The following is a 16073-nucleotide window of genomic DNA, read 5'->3' as shown; positions in this document are numbered from 1 at the left end:
TGAGGAGCCTGGTGTCTTTGTCGTTCTTTCTTGTGTTGTCCTGTTAACCTGGAGTGTTAGCTGAACCAAGGACAATAAAGCCTTACCTATACACTCACAGGACGCTTCTGCTTTGATTATAACACTGGCGATGAGGCTCGTAACGGATGGTGCCATTGCTGCTGTGGGGGGGGTGCAGCTGGAACATGACACCGCCCCCCATGTTGTTCCCCACACCCCAGGACTATTGTTGATGCTTGCTGGCGCCGGTGAGGGCAGCGGGCAACTGAAGGTGCGGTGTGACTGCTTGGGGAAAAAGTTACTGTGGTGCGGTCCTATTACGGGCGTTGCGACGTTGTAGTGGCTGTCAGAGGTTGGTGATACAAGGAGGCTCATCGGCCAGTAGAGGCCGTGTAGAATTAAAAAAAAGAGTGGCAGCCAGGAAAGAAGAAGAAGAAAGAAGTAAAGTAGGAACACCATGGAATACGAAGCCATGGCTGGGAGAGGAAGCACCAGTGATTGGGGGCGCCGGCGATGGGAATGCCGTGATTGGATCATCAGGCAGCTTGGTAGCAGTGGCGCGGCTAAGGAAGGAAGCGCCAGTGAGAGGGGGCGCAGGCCATGGGGAACTGGTGTTTCAATCATCGCATAACTTGGTAACAGTGGCATGAGTGTTGTTCGGGAAAAGAACGACGTGTCCATTGAAGAGAACTGCATGACTGGTTCCAGGTTCAGGATTCAGTGCGGTGAACAGTTGGTTTTGGCACTGACGAGGGCAACAGCGTCAGTGGAGGTGACAGAGAGTTGCAGGTCGCGTGGGAGCTGTTGTCATTCACAGTGTAATGCTGAGAGGGGTTTTGAGGTTGGATTCCGGTGGGCTCCAGTGAACGGTGAGGATCAGAGTGTCTGGTGCAGCTGTGACCACATTTTGGCATGGTTCGAGGATCCTGGAGGAAGCGTTATTGGAACATAGCTTCTTAAATGACTTTGAGGAGGTAGGTGTTGTTTGGTCCTGTTTTATGCATGACTGTTGTGTGTGAGTATGTGTTTGTTCGTGGCCCGTCTGTTTAGAGGTTAGGATCATTGGTTCCTGGGTGGAAGTGTCAGTTGTGGGTGGCTGTTGTCACAAGTGGTTGTGTGTACATGTTGTAGCCGCGTATGTTAGGTCTGGGTTTAGAATTTATTTTGCCTTCTGTAATGTTTTACTTTTCAGGTGGTGGGTTGGGTTCTAAGGACTACACCTGAACTTTTGGTTGGTTGGTGTTCATGGGGTTCCATTATGGAGCCGGGGTTGTCCGGTTCTGCAGTCGGCTGCGTTCTCATGGTCAGGTTGTTACTACTGAAACATTAAGGACAGCATTTTCTTTCAGAATTCACTTTGCAGTGTTAAAAGTTTCATGGGCGGGAACATTTTGGACATGTGGTCTTGGGGAGGTTTTAGGACCATATCCATTGCAATTGGGGATTGTGTTATCAATTTATCTGTCAGGGTTGTGTGTGTGGTGTGTGGATGAGTGTGGAGCAGCCTGTTTGGGTAATGGATTAATGCTCAGTACTTCAGGGTCGGTTGAACCACAAGTTTGGCTGGTGCATGATGTGTGCCAGGTGAGAGTGTTGGGGGGGGCTGGATTGTGTGACGGCCCTCAAGTGTGTTTTGTTTTTGTAACTGTGGTTGGTGATTTTGCCACTCAGGTGTTTTGGGTTTCACTGAATGGTGTTTTGGTTCGCTCAGAGGTGTTTTTGTAACATTAATGGTGTTAGCTTCACTCATTGGTGTTTATGTTCACTCAGAGGTATTTTGGGTCACTAATGGTGTTTATGATCACTTTATGGTGTTTGGGTTTTGGTGACGGTGGCTGAGGTGGTCACTAAATGTGTTTTGGGTTACTCATTGTATTTAGGTTCACTCAGAGGTGTTTTGGGTCACTAATGGTGTTTAGGGTCACTCATTGCTGTTTAGGTTCACTCAGAGGTGTTTTGCGTCACTAATGATGTTTAAGATCACTAAATGGTGTTTGGATTTTGGTGACGATGGCTGAGGTTGCCACTCAGTGTGTATAGGATCACTAAATGGCGTTTGGGTTTTGTTGCTGGTGGCTGAGGTGGCCACTCTATGGTGTTTTCGGTAACTAAATGGTGTTTGGGTTACTATGTTAGGGGAAGTTGGGGGGAGTTTTATTTATATCCTCAGTTTGCTAGGTGTAAAGGATTTTTGTTTATGTTGGATTGGTGGAAGTGTGCATTGTGCCTAGTGTGTTCACGGTTGGCTGGTAATGCGGTTCTGTGATACCATGTGGTGGACATGCGGGGACTTGTGGTCTGGTGTTGGTTGAGCGGGGTTGTGTCGTTTTCCTTTGTGCTTCAGGTCTGTTGCCTAGTTGGCCACTTGGTGATAGGGCTGGGTGTATAGTGTTGTCATGATGTGGAGCATTGCTGGTAAATGTTCCATTGTATTTATGTGTTGATAAGTACAAGGGAGGAGGTGTTCCATATATTTATGTGTTGATAAGTATAAGAGAGGAGGTTGTGTCATAAGGCTTGTGTGCGCGTGGTGTTTGTGTTGATAAGTATAAGGGAACAGGATGAGTCATAATTGGCGCGTGCGCTCATGGCTCTGTGAGGTCACCGTGTTCTGTGAGAATGCGTGGTCGTGTGTGATGGTTGACAGTTGGTGATCGGAGGTGGCTGCAAGGTGTGTGAGGAGCCCGGTGTCTCTGTCGTTCTTTCTTGTGTTGTCCTGTTAACCCGGTGAGTTAGCTGAACCAAGGACAATAAAGCCTTACCTATAAGCACACAGGACGCTTCTGCTTTGATTATAACACAACGCTAATCATTGGAGGCATGGGTCAACTAAAAGCTGATCCCAGCAGTAAAGCCTTTTTTCATCCACATAGGGGGTCTATGGATATCATACCTGGGTATGCCTAGGAACATTTGCTGAGCCTGCAGTCACATAAACTACTGTTTTCTCAGCTTGAAAGTATGTTTAGAATTAAATAAGTAAACTGCTCTGCGAAGTGAGAAATCTGACAGTTTCTTGCTGTTTGAGGCCGGGCTGGATCTCACAGCAGAGTGATGCCTTCTGCCTCAAAATGGGAGGCCTTTATCCCTCCCAAGTCCAAGCCTGGTGCTGCCCGTGTCCACAGCCCACCTCTGAAGGTAGCAAGATACCAAGTTTCAAAACAAAACACCCTGCCTGCTGCCTCTCAGTCAGGATCCTCCTCCAGTCTTTCAGCCACGCCTCGCTGCTGAATGTCCATTGGCGTTGAGGTACCAATGGCTGTGGGACGCCAATCTGCCTGCTGCTTCTTTGACAGAATGGAGCCTCAGCAAAGTTACGGGGCCTTGCACGTCCAACCGATCGGCATGACCTCTCCATGGGGGAAAGCCCTGAAGCTGGATCCCCTGCCTGCTAATGGCTGGAGTTCTCCCCACCCACACCACATTCTGGTGCAAAGGCTGCCGTTTCTTCCAAGCCTCACCTACTCTGGTTCTTGCACCTTTGCAGCGGCTGTTCGGGTGGAGCTAAGGCCACATTAGTCCCTTGCTCCAGCTCACAGGTCCGACCATGTCATCCTTCTTAATTGGGACGGCAGCTCACCATGCTCCAACGAGTACACAGGAGTTGTGCGGGTATATCATTTGCCGGTTTCTAGCTGGATTCAACTCAGGATGTGTGGGCTCCTCAAGGAACTCACTAGGGAGCCACCATTTTGATTGGGCTCTCAAGTGTCCCAACTCCCGTTATTACAGAGTTAATACCCTTCCTCACTTTCTCACAAAGACTTTACCACAAAGGACACTCAACAGCATATCTTTGGTGTGATCTAGAATCATCGATGCAAACCGATTCCCTCGCTGCTTTGCCACTGCAATTTACTTTCATGAAGCTGCACCCACAATATATGGAAACTTAGCAATATCTCACTACGATTGTGGTGACATTGCAACTACTGTGCCCTTGTGCCGAACAAAATTCCTGATCCTCATTACGCCAGCTACGGAGAGCTGGGGTTGCAGGGGTGGCCACCGCTTCCATTGGGCATATGGGCTCCTTCCAGAAATGGAGACATCATCTTGATGGTGCACAACATCCCAAATAGACTGCTGTAAAATGCACATTTTCAACAAATTATATTAAAACAGTTTATTGGGGTAGGATCCCTCAGCCCAAAAACTCACTGGGTTATTTGGGGTCCCTCGCTACTCTCAGTCGCTCACACTAATTAGGAAATGTGTGCCCACATTTGCTACTTTTGCTGCAGATGCTTCTTTAAGGATGTTTCCAAAATCTCAGCATAGGGACTTTCAGCAGAGTGACATTGTGTAAAGAGCTGACAAAGGCATTGATATGGTCAGCTGTCACAGACTATTGGAGGGAAACAGACAGACACTGGCGCTTGAGTAAAGCAGTATACGTTCATGCAAATATACTCCTGTAAACAGATGAAGACTCAAATCAGGATGTACGAAGGGGGAAAGCAGCGAACCAAGGTGAGAGCAGAGCATGTGTGAGTGGAAAGGTGGTGCCTGACGGACCTATGGGTAAGCATGCATGCTGCATGCTACATACAGCTTTGCCATCCACCTAAATAAGCATGTGTCAGTCTCAAAGAGGGAGATACTAGGGTCCCATTATTTAGGAATTGGAAAGTTCGACACAGGCATTTTTGGTGCAGAGGGGCAGGTACCAAAACAAAAGACATTATATGAATTATGGAGGACCTCATAAGTGCTCCAAACTTTGAAGCTCTTGGAGGCTAACAGTTACTTAAAAGGAAGATCGGTATCTCACAGCAAATCACATTGGTTTGGAGAGAGCACAAATAATTCTCTCCAGAGAGGACACCTTCTGTGATGCACCCAACAAGCCAGATGGGAAAACATCTGGGCAAGAAACCTTATAATTCATACTTTGAGGAGTGTGGTATTGAATGGCCGCACACCACCAGCCAACAGGCAGATGTTTTATAATAATAAACTATGATTGCAACAAGCATCGTATAATCTCAAATCAGCTATTTGAATGCCATATTACAATCGTTCATTTTAATGTCTTTGTGTAACATGCATACATGTGTTCATCCCCACTAAGTAGGGGCCCATTGCTATTGTCTATCGTTTCGAAAAGTAATGCATTATATGAAGCTTCCTATTGTCGTTCCTGTCAAATAAATAATACAAGTTTGACAAACTATTTGCTGTGCCCAGCTCCAATTCTGCAAATATTAAATATTAAATTGCAGGTGCTTGATTGCGGGAGCATGGATTCGCAGGGAATGCAGAAGCAGCCATCTCAATAAGGAGCGGGTTGGGAAGGAGGACCAGGGAGCAAATGCCCTCAGGCCAGGAAGGCTGTTACTGCCTGGTCCAGGGCTTCAATGTGTAAAAATGAAAACAGAATCCCGGCTGATCAGAAGTAACAGAGTGCCACCAGGTCTGCTCAGCTTCTGTGTCAATGGAGTGAAGCACTTGTGTTGATTTGAACAATGAAGCACATGTCCCTGGGTAGTCTCCACATATGGGTCTCCACAGTGTGGTAGAAACGGAGAGACCCTAAGACTTAGGCACATGGTCAAATTGGCCACTGCAATGTGTTTATTTCAATGATATATGTCAGATTCTGGGATCGTGGATTGTATTGTTATGATCCAGGGCAGCTTATAATGAATCTAGTTGTTGAGGAAGTACAAGCTCATATCGTATTAGAGTTTGATCTTGTAAGACTCCTTCCCCAATGTTGTGGAGAATTTCTTGAATACTAGTGGTCCTAGTTTACTAATGAAGCTACGACTCGTAAGTAAAAGTTACACCCAGAATGATTCACAACTTATGTGGAGGAGACTTACACCTATTTAGGACATTGAACCAAATATAGAAAGGCAGAAATCAAGGAAAAGAGCATATGTCAAAACAGAAGTTTTGTCAAGGGCAGAAGTCACAGAAAGGTGGAAAAGCAGAAAAAAGAAGACATAACATTCATACTCTCTGCCAAACAATTACCGAAAAATGCACAACTACCACAATCACTACGGAGCCACCTGAGATCAGACTGCAAGAGTAAAACCCAACACACATCCCGCAACACACTACAGAATACCCACATTCTGCCAAATTATACGTGCAACCAATACAACCATCCCAATAAAGGAAAACACCCCCATGCAAAACACACACATAATATATACCATCAAACAAGAGACACCTGAACCATAAACACACACACACATGCAGTACATCCCACACAAACAAGAACAAAGCAATGAATACAGCAATGAGGCACATCAGCAAGATACAACTCGTAAGTCAACGTTACACCCAAAATGAGTCACAACTTATGTGGTGGTGACTTACACCTATTTAGGACATTAAACCAAAATATAGAAAGGCAGAAGTCAGGAAAAAGAGCATATGTCAAAGCAGAATTTTTGTCAAGGGCAGAAGGCACGGAAAGGCGGAAAAACAGAAAAAAAGAAGACATAACATTCATACTCTCTGCCAAACAAATACCGAAAAATGCACAACCACCACAATCAATACGAAGCCACCTGAGATCAGGCTGCAAGTGTAAAACTCAACACACATCCGGTAACACACTACAGAAGACACACATACTGCCAAATTATACGTGCAACCAATACAACCATCCTGATAAAGGAAAACACCCCCATGCAAAACACACACATAATATATACCATCAAACAAGAGACATCTGAACCAAAAACACACACACACATGTAGTACATCCCACACAAACAAGAACAAACCAATGAATACAGCGATGAAACACATCAGCACACAGAGCATGATGTCACACGTCCCGATATAAAGGCACATTGCACCAATCCATGCCCCCATACCAGGCAATGTATCCCTGCAATTTGGCAATAGTGCAGCAATGGCATAATGTCACTTTCGCAGCCGCTGTTAGATCCCAGCCGAGGAAGGGACGAAGGGAGCGGGTCTTCCAATCTAGGGTCACCCTCTTTGTCATATGAGTTTTTCTTTTATTTGACAGGTATATTTTTCCACATGCCATGAGAGGTAAGCCGGGGCAGTGTTGGTGGTGCACCTATGTGTGAAGGAGAGTGACCTCACATGCAACAGCGTCCACGATGAGAGGATCGAATGTGCCAGGCCACGGCCCGCACGCATTCACCTGCCTGAGATATCAACAGAAATGAATCAGTATTGACACTGCTCCGATGGAGGGAGCCCCTTCCCATGCGGCCAGGGTGGTGAGCCCGCTACCCGATACTCTGTCTGGTGGTGGTATTCTGCGGGTGGATGTCATGGGGAGGGCAATCCTCCATGGGACCAGTAATGAATATCTTTGTAAAAGCATATGTATTTTTGCTTTATAATGTTGGCCTACGCACATACACAGTGAACCAAGCCATCACGGTTTCTGAAAACGCCATCTTGGCTGCTTTGCTCTAATTTCAGAGTTTTCATTCTGAACGCGGTGAGAACTCACAAAGTCACTGTTTCGGAAGCTTCTCTAAAACATGCCCCTGCACAGGAATGTTGAAACCACTGAGCACATTGTTTCTCTGTAACGGAGAGCCTTGCAGCACTGGCACGACATAGCTAATCTGTAAATTAGGTGGCATCCTGTCATCCTTAACTCTCTTGTTTTCCTGCAGCTAATTGTGAATGGGGATCCAGACAATTAAAGCAAAACACAATTCACAGCATATGTTGTTTTGAAGGATCAAGCTACTGAGTAGAAATACAGAATGACCTTATAGTATAGCAATAATATAGATAAAGAAGCGCGAGGAATGTTACATTATGTTCAGAACACAATATACTCCTACACCCCTCTCCGCTTTGCTTCCCAGACAGTTAATGGTCTGCAAGGTGACGTTGAGTGTTCCAACACATGTTTCCATGGTAAAATACCCACGTCTGCTGGTCTATAGGTCACAAGCCATAATCACGTGATGAGCTAGCCCGAATTCATCATGGTATTCCGAATATGTATAAAATACATAAGCTGCCCCATGTCTGAGCTCACTTTTTCTATGTCTGTATACATGCATTGCCAAATTCGAGATCGTTCGAACGCCTAATAAACTGTTGTTTATTTATTTGTTCCTCGTGACTGGTGTGTCTTCATTTCTTTGCAGTAGCCTTGTATTTTTGGACTAACATCTTGGGAAAACGTGATACACTGAACCCCCATCTTGTTCCCCTATTTCCACTTACCTCGCTGTTGTCTCCCACTCACTTATGTATTTCTGTAGTGTAGAGAACCCCCATCTATGCAGTACATACTTGGATGAGGAAGAGTCATACATACCGACATGGACTTGACATAGCCACTGACATGAAGAAGAATAGCCAAGGAAGCCAAAGCCCACCGCAAAACCAACATACATTGTTTAGTCATCCAGGGCTAGAGCATAACATAAAAGGGGAAGATGGACTATGCTTTTTGACAGATCCTTTTTGGAGGAACTAAGAGCCGGCTAGAGGTTCACCACTGAGAGCAGTAAGGGCTGTTAGAGCTTTGCCGAATACACACTGTTTCAGGCATTGCCCAGGCTGGAGAATCAGATGCCCGGGGGAAACGTAAGTCGGACCATGTGGTCAAACCAAGAGAGACCAGCAGAGAGGGACAGACCTGGGTACAAGGTGAGGACACACAGAGACCGCTGGCAAGCATGAAAGAGCCTGTGGCGGGAAGAAGCAGTTAAGCAAAGTCACCTGAGAGAGCCAGTAATGAAGTACCTGGGTTACCAGAGCAGGTGGTGAAGTTAAAGAAGATTGAAGGAGGCAGTGGGGGTGAGTGAAGTATACCATACCCCTCGTACCAGTACATTGGGAAACCAAGAACACACATGCGAACCAGTGCCTGGCAGGTTAATGAACCAGGCCTGGTTATAGCACACAGCAAACCTGAGAGAAGGGTCTGGGATCCATATTAAATTGTGGAAGCCCCACAAAACAGGATACCAGAGTCTGGGATCAGTACAGATTGAGAAAGCACTGCCAAAGCTACACACAGGGTCCTGGGATCCACAAGAGTCAAAGAAAGCATGCAACAAAGAGGCTGAGACCCACAACCATTTGGGGAGAACCCTAGATAACACAAAAGGGTCTGTGACCTGCATGAGAGAGATAGAAAGAGGTGCAAGAAGTATCAATAAGGGTCGAGGACCCACTATCAAAAGAAGGAACATTTTCTGGCATAAGAAGGACTGCAGTCAGGTCTGGCAGGATAGTGAAACAAACTTGGCAATACACTTTTGTACTGGAGAAAGAGAGTGGGAGAAGAGACACCCCCTTGATATTTGTGAACTGCAGTTGTGAAATAAGAGGCTACCATCAAGTCTGGCAGGATAGTGAACCAAGCTTGAGAGTACCTTTGTGTATAGGAGAAAGAACGAGGGAAGAAAACCCCACCCCTGCTTTTTATACTTGTAAATTGTGTTTTGAAATGTACGCCAAACTCAGCTAGGGAAGAAATGGAAGAAGATTCCCCACTAAGCTTGTTGTGTTTTGTACCCGTTTGGAAGAGCATCCAGTAGTAAGGACTTTTTGTTGTGTTTTTCATCAAGAACTGAACATTTACTTAGTATCCAGAATGAGAAAAGCCTCTCTCTGGGTCAACTAGACACTCATGTTTTCCTTAGTTAACCTACATTGTAAGGGACGGAAATAGGTTTGGACTCAGGATGGTGTAACTTTTATGTTATTGGAGACCTTGACTGAGTTCTTAGTCTTTTTGTTGAGGTATTGTAACCACTCTTATAAATTGTTAGGGAGATTTATCATGTGTATGCATCATCCCCTCTACTAGTGAGATCCCCAGCACTTTCTGCTGGAATTCTGGAACTTTTTCTTTAATCCTGAATGAGTGGAGCCTTTCCCACTGATTCATTCTTATTGGGTCCGTCTTTTTGAACTCTTTCCTTTGTTTTTTTACTGTTGTATGGAGTCTACTTTCCTCCATATCTCTTTTGAGGCATACGTATTTTACTGTTGCAGCACACAGGTCCCTATGGGCAGTGTTGCTGGGGACCCTTAGAGTCCTCCTTTGAGATGTATTTCTATATCCTAAAGTAAATACAGTTCTTAAGTCCTAAAACCTTATAGTCTGAGATATTGGTGCACACCACCTTCTGTGGAGTGCCAAAATGGATACTTAGTATGCCTCTACTCTCTGGGTGTAGTGGACGTGTTCTACCAACTAGTGTGTGCATTTTCAATGACATGCTATGTCCAGACCTCAGGTTATACACAATAGGGTCACTAAAGTACTACCTTGGTGGCTCCTTTCTTTTTGTTCCATTACAGGCATGGTTGTTCTTTGTCAGCCTTTCTTCTATCGTCCTAGGAGGGGGAGGCCTGTGTATGTTTTGCCTTTGGTGGGAATCATTGGGTGTCCCTGCCTGGGCTCCAGTTTGTCTGGGCAGGTAGGAACTGGGGGAGGAATGTTTCACTTCCCTGCCCTTTGTCTGCCTGATTGCCTGAATGGAACCAGAACCCACTAGGTTTCTGGCTCTCCTGATTGGACAGCCACCTGCCACTTTCTTTAAATTGCTGAGAGATTGTGTGCGTTAACTGTATTAAAGGTGAGGCTACTGAGGTGAAAGGCAAGTCGACCACTGGTAACTGAAGTAACCAAAGAAGAAGATGACCAGAGACGCTCGAGACCCTTCGCAAAACTGTGAAGCGACCACAGCTGTCTTCACCATGTTTTCTGTGTGACAGAGGAACTCCGAAGCGGATGACTCCTTGTTTTTGACTGGTGGTGATAAACAGTCCCAAGATGAACTTTGGTTTGAGCCCTCTCCTGAGGTCCTGTGAGTTTACAGAGCTGCGAAACCCCAACACAAGGAGACCTGCTGCCCATTTCAAAAACAATGTGTGGAAAGGCTGCACATGTCCAAGTCTTTGCTGAGTCTTTGAGGACACTCCGCGGACCCAAACTTCCTGACCTAGACACCCTCAGGAAAGTGTGGAACTGAAAAATGAAGAAGGTTGACCTGGCGAATCACATTATTTTATCGGTGCTACAGAAAATGCACCAAAACCGCAGAGTAAACAGAGAAGTTGCTGAAAGCCGTGCCACAGGTCCTCCCACAAGACTGCTGCTGAGAGATCCCATCCATTGACCTACCTTTTGTCATCAGACCAAGGAATTTGGAGGTCGGGTCCAGCCCTGCCACATCAAGGAGAATCCAGCCACTTTCTTTTCTTCTAACCTAAGGTACTGTGGGTAGAGCGGTATTGCTTACCTTAATCCGTGAAGTCACTCCAGAGCATTGGAGTTCAAATAGAGGTGTCCAGGGTACCCTCCTCTTACCTCCGACTGCTTGTGTCCCTTTAGCAAGTCATTTACAGGGTATCTGGCATTGGTTTAAACTTGCTACATCCTAAAGACTAGAGACTTGAAAGTATCCACATTAACTTTTCGTATTCTTCTGCATGTCAAGACTCTGAGACCTCTTCGAACTGCCGTTAGCTAGGGTTGTGTTTTGGAACTTAAAAGTCTTGCTGTGCAAAGAAACTGACTCTAGAACCTTAAGCGATGCTAATATAACACTAACCAACTACTTTCCTTCCCAAAAGTCACTATCTTATATGTGTATGCAAAGTAAATGTCTTTACCATATTTCTGCCAAGACTTTGCGAGTGCGTTTTACTACCGATAATATGATAGGACTGTCCTATCTGTCAAAAGCTGTAACAAATGTATCCACAAGCAATTACATACTAAGCATTGGCCTTTGAAAAGTATTCTAAAGTATTTCTAAGTGTTTTGGTTTATTGTGCTAAGTATTTTAAGTAAATCTCATGTATATATAATACATCTATATTTTAATATTCATTTATGTGTAAGTGTTTCTCAGATGTGCATTATGAACTACGTTCAGTGTACTCACCTTGAGCTCATTTCCTCCTCTTATGATACGCCTGACTGCTCTGACACTCTACCAAGGTTCCAGCAGTCGTACAGACTGATACTAAGGGTTGGAGATCTACAAACCACTGGGATAGCTTACTAAAATCTTACCTTCAAGTGGGATTTTAGGAAAGCTCCTCTGACAGAAATAGGGACCGATAGGTTTTCCTTTGCTTTTCTTAAATACATATATATATATAAATACAAGTCTTTGCCATCAACTATGTATCACTGTGTCAGACGTGTACTTCCGCACCCTTATACATGTTGTCAGTTGTGGGATTTGGATCCACTTGATGAATTGTGGTGGAACCCTTAACACTTTTTTGTTTCTCCCCCTCCAATGTTAATAATCTTTAAGAATTACAAGGGGAAGGCATTCAGTTAAAAGTCTCTGCTACATAATCTGTTTATAAACTTAAACAACTACTCCTTGTACAACTTAAAATCCCAATATCCTAACAGAAACTCCTTTTCAAAGGAAGGCCACTAGGTGACAGATCTCAACTATCTGACTATTTGATTGGTCCCAATCAGAAGTTAAATCTTGTGGTTAAACCCGGTAAACATCTCCCACCAATAGCTTAAGCATGCAACCAAGCTTATAAAATTCCACACAAGTAACTTCTAGGGAACTCTTGCAGACACATGTCTTGTCTGAGAGTTCAGGGCAGGATCCTAAAGACAATTCCATAAAAACTAACGGGACCCTTCAAACTGATTTCTGCAGACATCTAGAGACTGAGGAGTTCGTTTGGAACATCCAAGTTTCCTTCATCCATCTTACTCCCTATAGAAAGTACAGTCAAAGCAGATCCAACCATTGATCAAGAACTTCTCCTGAGGCCTGTCCAGACAAAAATCATGTGTGCCTAAGAAGCTCTGTCAGAAAACCTTGAGACCCAGCAAGTCGAAGCAGAAACAAGGTTCCAAGAGGGCATTACCAGTAACAATTTCATTGGGTGGGGGGGATACAAGACAATTCTATCTGGCACCCATGTTAAAAGGGGACCAACAGTTATCCTACCAGACCCCTAACCTATAAGAACTAACCTCATTTGACAAAATCAAACAACGTTTGTTATTCCGAGTCGGACAGAAGGATTCCTTTTCATAGGAATACGTTTTGGGAGATCACATTGAATGTAGGTGAGACCCCACTGCAGTTAGGCACCCAAATTCAAAATACATTATCGCTGTGGCTAGGGAAGAAAACATTCCAATAGGTCTTAGAAGTCTTAGACCTGGAAAAGCTTACAAATTGCTTACCTACATCTCTACAAAAACCCATTTTACAAATTACTAAACCTACACTGGTTATTGCCATAGAAACCATCAAATAATGTGCCAAAGCAAATTAACATCTTAGGCTCCTACATAAGGCTGAAGATGGGAGGGAGGAGACAAAAAACGGGCACCCAAAATTCTTTTCATCCTGAAATGAAGGCACATACTAGAGAAAAGATTTATGAGGGTATACCAAAATTCAACAACATTGCGAACATGAGATTCAGGGAGGGAGAAAAGAAGACCAGCAGTAATGAGGGATATGGGAACCTTACATTTGGAAGACACGCGAGTCCCCAGACCTTCCTTTATTACCTGATTCTCTTGTAGATAAAAATGACGTTTAGCTAGGCAATGTCCCCCAATAGGAATGAATAGCCTATGGAAATAGGTTTTATGAGACGAGAAGAATGGGCTGACCAAGAGTAGCAAGTTGATGCCAAAATTGATACCACATGCAGTTATTTTTGCCAATCTACCCCTTTCAACACCCTCCAACCCATCACAGTTAAGGAAGTCCGGGTATCTGCTTCAGTCAAATCATGGAGTAAGCAGACAGTGGAGTGAGCTGATTTAGTCGGTGTGGACAACTTGAAAGGTAACAAACCATTCCTCCCCCCAGTTACATCATATATATTTTTGAATATTGAATGTAGCTTGTAGAGCAGGCGGGCCGCTGCTCTTCGTGTTTGTGCCTTCTGCCAGTCAGCACCGGTGGATTGGAGTGCCCACACCAAGATGGCGGATGACCGGGACCGACACTGATGCACAGCACATGCGCTGGGTTGTCATGATAACTATGTATGTTGTCTGACACCCGGCCGTGTTCGTTGATGTTGGTGTGGTTTACAGCTCCGCAGCTGTTAATTGGGTAAGTTGCCTGTTTTTTTAGCTGTTTGGGACATGCTTTTGGTGTGAAGGAAGTGACTTTCACTTCTAAACTAATGGGAAACAACTGTCTAGAAGCTCGCCATCACGGCTCATGGCTCAGGGATCTGGGACTACTTTCCATCTAAGTAGTAGCAGTATTTGATACCGATGTTTGTGAATGTTAGGTGAGGGTGGCCATAGCTTGTGCATAGATTCTAATAGCAGGTACAGACAGGGGCATGATATGTGGAAATCAACATATGCTTATTATTATATTCAAATGAATCGGTCATGCTACAATCAGACACTATTTATTGTATTCTAGCCTATATAAATTGCCTGACACCCTTTGAGCTCCCAGCTTCTGTGGGTTATGCCCTCGCAAGCTGGGTGAGTAATTTTTTTTACTTTATTATACTTTGTGATGTCCATTGGCCCACTAGGTCATTTAATGTTGCTTGATGGTATTGCAGTTGGGTTACGATGTTGATGGGTTCTTTTCTCATTGTGTATGCAGGTTGTTGACCCTTTGACTTTGGGATATGTTACTCATGGTTAGTGGCTTGTAAATTTAGGCTATTTAGCTTTAATGAAATAGATATTGAGGTCTCAGTTACTTACTATTTTTTGGTATTTCCTTTAGATATGTAGAAGTTCAGTATACACGAAACAAGTGAAACAGATAGTTTTCATCGCCCTGAAGATGGATCTTTTATGATCTGAAATGCGTTGGCAACATATTAACTACTGTAAAACTGTTCTGGATTATTGTAATGCTTTTAGGACAGGTGCAGACATTTTGCGGACAATTTGAGGAACTGCACCTGTGCTAGCTTGTATTAATTAACTTTATGTTATGTATATTTTGTTTACTTTTATAGATAAACACTGAGGGCCTCATTACACTGTAGGCAAAGGACCAAGGTGCTAGTAGCACCTTGGTCCATGCCGGTAAAATACTGGCACTGCCTTGGTGGAAAGGGGAATTACCGCCCTATTCCAAGGTTGGCGGGGGGTAATTCCCCCTTCCCCCATTGCCCTTCCCCATTCCCATTTTTGCCCCATAGCGCTCTATGGGAATGGGGAAGGCGCTAATTTCGGTGCCGCAAATTGCGGTACCGTAATTAGATCCCTGGTCCCTTTGCGGGTTGGTTTTTAATGCCTGCAAAAAGCATGTGTTAAAGTCTCCAACCCGCAAAGGGACCTCGTAGTAAGGCGGTAAGGGTTAACGGTCACCGGTACCATTACCAGTGACCGTTAACCCTTACCGCCGTCCGTGTAATGAGGCCCTAGGTGTTTGAATTGAATTTGCATATGTGTTTATAAAACATGTTCCTACATTGCATGAGTCTGTTCACTACTTGTAGGTACTTTTGGGTTGGGGTATCACCCATGAGTTTTTACACTTGTTGATTACAGATAATGAACTGACCGTTTTGTCTCGAGTAGTATTGACTGTCGTGGTCCGGACTTTTGGTCTCGGTGTATTCTACGATTGACCATAACTACGGACTACAGTACTTAACCTGGGATATTATCCCTTCGGAGTCCTCTTGAGGGCCACCACAAGGCAACGTATGGTTTTGTTGTATTGAACAAACCAGTTTTAATCACTTGTGTCCATGGGGATCAAAAATTATACCATAGAACTCTCACCATTATTAAGAACAGTGGTCAAAAAACCTCAATAGCCTCTGAAGTCATTCCCAGACTGCCAGAAGAAACTATTATCGAGACAGAATTCCCAAATTTTTTGGAGATTATGGAAGAGATGAATAGGGTGCTAACAACAGGGAGACATGGGAAGAAGAGGCATTCTCATCTGGCATGCCCATCTGGAATTGGGATACCAACCCAGAAACCCTATATAAAAACCTAAATGGAGAGGTATTGTACGTTTTTATCGTACCTAAAAAGACCTAAAAATGCAACCACCAAAGGATCAAACACCAAAAGTTTGATCCTTTGGTGCTAGCATTGTAGGTAGGTATAACAAACAAAGACTGTGTGGGGTGTGGGG

Source organism: Ambystoma mexicanum, chromosome 3q, assembly GCF_040938575.1.
Source record: "Ambystoma mexicanum isolate Mex_15411 chromosome 3q, UKY_AmexF1_1, whole genome shotgun sequence".
Taxonomy (NCBI): Eukaryota; Metazoa; Chordata; class Amphibia; order Caudata; family Ambystomatidae; genus Ambystoma; species Ambystoma mexicanum.
This window is presented reverse-complemented; position numbering follows the sequence as displayed.